The sequence below is a fragment of the Pezoporus occidentalis genome, unplaced genomic scaffold (genome assembly GCF_034315485.1).
Source record: "Pezoporus occidentalis ecotype Australia unplaced genomic scaffold, CSIRO_AGI_Poc_V1 ctg4, whole genome shotgun sequence".
NCBI classification, from domain to species: Eukaryota; Metazoa; Chordata; class Aves; order Psittaciformes; family Psittacidae; genus Pezoporus; species Pezoporus occidentalis.
In genome coordinates, this window is record NW_026915724.1 from 17,379,404 (window position 1) to 17,384,804 (window position 5,401).

A 5,401-nucleotide genomic window follows, 5' to 3' on the forward strand; every position below is an offset into this window, starting at 1 on the left:
ACAGGAAAACTTAATTTAGCATGATATAATGAGGTTTGTTTCAAAGATCCAGACATCACTGACGGACTCCCCTTGACATTAACATCCATTAGGTCAGATCTGAAGGGAAGATTATAAAAAGCAACTTAGGAACCAAGACTATATTTCCATTTATTTTGTCAAACATGTCTTGGTGGTTCTGTTACTATTCCTAAATCTAAAACTGGCCTTACACTGATCTGACCTATTTCAGTTAAAAAAAAGTCAATAGCCTCCTCATATCCTTATTATGGTATGCTGTGGATTATGTGTGCTATAAAAGGGGAAAAGAGTCTACACCAAAAGCCACATTTTTGATCTTATGTTTGACATCCCAGGCTTTTTCCCTTACTCCTACAATTTTATATTGTGATGAGCTACATTTTGAATCATTGTCAAAAATTCTTACAGTCATAACTCAGTAAAGCACCTCCATCTATTCAGAGAATGTAAAGAGAAAGTGCTGTAACTTGTTCATGGCCTAAATCACTATGAAGGATGATTTCTGGTAGCAGAAAACTCCTTAAATTTGCACATGAAAGCACAACAAAACAGTGTCAAGAAGCTGAAACTAGACAAATTCATGCTTCAAGTTCTGGATTTTCAGGAATGAGGATAATTATGTATGGGAACAAATTGCTGAGGTGACGTCTTCATCATTTGAAGGTTGTTTTTCTTAAATAATTACTTTTCATTCTGAAAGAGTCATTTCACCTGAAACATTTTGTGGTTGATGCAGGAACTAACATCATGCAATCATTATAATCTCCTTGTTCTGAAAATATATGAATCAATGCATTTTTTTCCTTAATCTCCTCAGTGATTTAAAGAGATGCTAACTCTCGTGAGATCAATAACAAGACCGTATGCCTACCAACTGTAGCTGAATGACATGGCAAAATGAAATCAGAGACACATACCTAAGTTGTCTCTAAATCCATCCATTTCGCTCTCACAATGTTAACAATGCATTTTAACTGGGCTAATGTTTTAATGTCCTGTTTTTAATGTTGAGTAAGTTCTCTCAGAGCTGGCACGAGGGCAACGTAGCACTGCACCTTGCCAGAAAGCAGGGATGAGCAGAGCAATCTGGGATGTGACAGTGGGGAACACAGCTAAACCCGGAAGGGAAAAGGGATGGAACTTTTTGCTACAGCAAATGTTTCACTGGCTTGGATGCACAGGTGGAGCACAACTTTAACCTACAACACAGACTTGAAGCAGACTGCAATTTCGAATGTACCGCACAGATGTGTTCTTACGTGGCATTTATGTTACATGCATGCATACATACTTTGTATCCAGCATATGGGTATAATTCCCTTGGAAAAGTGATACCAGAACCTTGTGGTCTGCCTATCCAGACTACATCACATAAAGAGGCAGAACTATTTCACTTTCTGAACACTCCCAGAACAGTCCCTGCAGGCACTCCCTTGGCTATAAAACTGCATCAGACCCTACTAACTGGGACAAACTGTTATAAAACTGACAAAAGGTCTTCAAGTCCAGCCATAAACAGGGTGTTCCTCAGGTCAGCTGTGGCTCATAAACCTGTCTCATCTCTCCTGGCAAGTCAGATTTTGGTAGTGCCCTCAGGGACTTCCCTGTGACAGTTCTGCCCGTATTCTCTACTTCAACAGCAATCCTGACTTACTCACCATGTGAAAAGTATGGTGCTCACAGGGGCTTAGTAAACTGACATTAATGAAACCCAGGAGCATTCATTATACACAGTCATTAATAGGTCAAACCTTGAATTTGTTATCATATCAGTGCTTATGCACAGTACCTGGCTCAAGTACACCCTGCACCTCTTTGCTCACAGTAACAAGTGCAGCATGTCTCCAGACTCTACTGCAATAATAAACTGCATTTCTAAAGTGTTTTCCTTCAACAGCTCACTGGCTGACACCTGGGTTTGGAGCTCTTGGGCTACATGTTGCCATGCAATTGGCATCACTTTACAAAAGAGAAAATTGCACTGGAGAGGCTGGGACTTGCTCAGATTGTCCAACAAACCTGTAGCAAAATTGGAACAAACGTTGAACAATTTGAATTCAAGTCCCAAGGTTTTGCTACTAGGCAATAAATAACTTTGCCTAATTGTAATAAAAATGAACAAGCTTCAATGACTTCAATGATAAATACAGAAAGGATGTGATCTTAAAGAGTAATTATATGATTTTCTAAGGTTAGGTAGGGACACACTGGCACAATTTGGTAGAGGAGCCATCAAAATACATTAGGGCAGATACAAAGATGAAAAGATAAAAAGACTTGATTCAGCATCATTTGACATACCACATGTATATTTAAATAAGTACTGGCAGCACCAAGCAGATTGCTGTCAGTCCCCTCAGCCTGGTTTGATCCCACATGGGAAGTCTGAAGCCAAGAGCATCTGACCGAAGTAATAGGTATTGTGGCGTATATAATTAAAAGGCAAGCAGGTCTCCACAGGTGAGGAAGGCTGACAAATGAGAGCTCCTTACAACACCAAATAGGAAATACCAGCTTTGCTTAGTACAAGTATTATTCTGGCTTAGCTGGAAAAATAGGCTTGGAACAAGCTAGAGTGGTTTGGACTGGCTCTACAAAAAAAATGGAGGTGTGAGAAGCTGGGCGAAACTTCTCACTCACCTGTTGCAGCTTGTCTTCACACACATTGCAAGACATGCAAGGAGAATATCCCACTTTCCCATGTGCTCGTACACGGTGTTGCTTAACATAGCTCCCACTTCTTGGAAGTGTCTCTGGGTGCTATCTCAACATAAATAATAAAGGCTAGCAATAAATTATGGAGAATAAACAGCGATGGACAGTTTAATTGATTTTGCAGCAAAGCAATTACATACTGCACTTCCATTTGCGTGCAGCAGTAATTCTTCAGATAGACTGCCATCTAGACATTGCAAGGTCATTACTACTAAGTGCTTGAGTTTCTAGTAGAAGCAGCAACACCGGTTTCATTTCTGCAATGGGTAAAACGATGGATGTACAGTAAGGCCTACACACCCCTAAAGCAATGCTGAGGGCTTTCCATCAAAGGTGTAGAACAGAACAAAGTAGGCTGCTATTTTACACAAGCTTCCTGGCAGGCACCTTTACACCATTCACAGTATCCAGTGAGGAAAAGAGCTGATTTAATCGTAACAGACAATTAAAGGGCTTGTTTGGTGTCATGGAGTCATCAAGCTACACCCTGAGTGATGAATGAATGATGAAAATATTGGTCTTTTCTTCAAGGCAGCAAAATTTAGTTTTGTATATGCTGCTGAGAACTAGAGTAAATATTTTCCATTAGTCTTCCACGTGGACAGTCCCTAACAGCTATGCATAATCCTGGGTTTAATCCCAGGGTTAAATCCTTTAACTAGAGCAGCTATGAATGGGGATGGTCTCTTTTGGGCCATGTTTACGACAGAAAAGGCAATGAGCTGCTGGCAGCATTGATCTGGGTTAACTATTCAGGGCTACTTTTTCCCTGCCCGGAAGGAAAGAGATATCTTTAAGATGACACAATCAACGATGCCAACTTCATCATTGATAACACTCATGTGACTACACTTACATGCCTGGGAGCTGCTAGACATAGCTCTGCATCCTCACTTGCTCTTACTGTTCCCTGCAGCTACCAAATAGGACGATGTGGAGGAAGGGAGCTACACTCCTCTCAGGCAAAGAGGCACAGATTAAAGACAGAACATGGAAACAGGTCTTTAGATACAAGAAAAAAATAAAAAACCCAACCAAACCAAAAATATTTTACTCTAACTGTGGTCAAAGAGTGGAATAGTATGTCCAAAGAGGTTGTGAAATCTCCGTCTCTGAAGCTATTCATAACACAACCAGACAATTCCCTGAGCCACCTGGTCTAACTGCATTCTGCTTTCAGCAGAATGTTGGACTACATGACCTTCCACAGGTCCCTGCCCAACAGATTTGCCTGTGAGATTATGACACCAAGACTAGTCTGCATTTTTGTCACCAGATGGCAATATCAGCTAAATTACATATTTTATTCCAGCAGTGCATTGTGCACTACCCTGCCATGAAAGCAATAAAGCGGCTGGGAAATCAGAGAGGCTGCATAGGAATGTGTACCATCCCACTTTTAGTGTGCCTCCTCCCAGCCAGATCCCAAACAAACTGATCCCAAACAAACAGATCCCAAGCACAGTAACAGCATGCCATCAGCACTCCCAAAACTGATTGCAACACTAGTCAGGCCACCCGACATCAGCCCACAGCTCTGCCAGCAGCCAAAACCCCAGCAAAGCGTTCCTCTACCAGGTAGCCTGATCTGCCTTGCATGGGAGTATTTATTTATATCATTTATATTTAATAGAATAACAGAGTCACAGAATGTTTTGGGTTGGAAGGGGCCTTAAAGATCATCTGATTCCAAATCCCCTGCCATGGGCAGAGACACCTTCCAGCGGACCAGGTTACTCAAAACCTGGTTCAACCTGGCCTTGAACACTGCCAGGGATGGGGCCGCCACAGCTTCTCTGGGCAACCTGTGCCAGTGCCTCACCACCCTCTCAGGGAAGAATTTCTTCCCATTACCTAATTTAAATCTCCCCTCTTTCAGCTTACAGCCACTCCCCACCATTTTACCACTACCTTCCCTTGTAAAATGCCCCTCTCTAGACTTCCTCTAGCCCCCTTTTGGTACTGGAAGCTACTCTAAGGTCTCCCTGGAGCCTTCTCTTCTCCAGGCTGAACAAGCCCAGCTCTCCCATCCTGTCTCCATAGCAGAGGTGCTCCAGTCCTCTGATCATCTCTGTGGCCTCCTCTGGACTCACTAGAGCAGGTCCACATCCCTGCTGTGTTGGTGGCTCTAGAGTTGGACGCACTACTGCAGGTGGGATCTCATGAGATCGGAGTAAAGGGGAGGAACCACCTCCCTTGACCGGCAGGTGGTACTTATTTATATGATTTATTGCAGCTGTACAGTAATGCTACGCGGGACTGCGAGACTAATGCTTGGAAATCGTGGATTAGTAACTTTGAAGAAAATTAAGTCGCTTTTGTTAAAACCAGGACTTCTACAGCGCCTTTGATATTTATCCCTGCCGCGCCCGCACGAAGCCGCTGACCGGCTGCCCATGGCGCCCGGGCGGAGAGGCTCAGCTCCTCCCGGCACCGGCCCGCGCTTCCCCCCGCCGCCGCTAAGGCACGGAGAGGCGCCACTCATGAGGCGGTGGCGTGAGCCGCGGCTCCGCCCCGCCGCCGGGGGAGGTGGTGCCCGGGGGTGGGGCGGCGGCGGCGGTTGGCTGCGGTGCCCCCGCCGCTCCTCGAAGGGGCTGGCGGCGGGGCTGATAGCACCGCCCGGCCTGGCGAGAGCGGCCTTTCCGGACCTGCGCGGCTCTCTAAC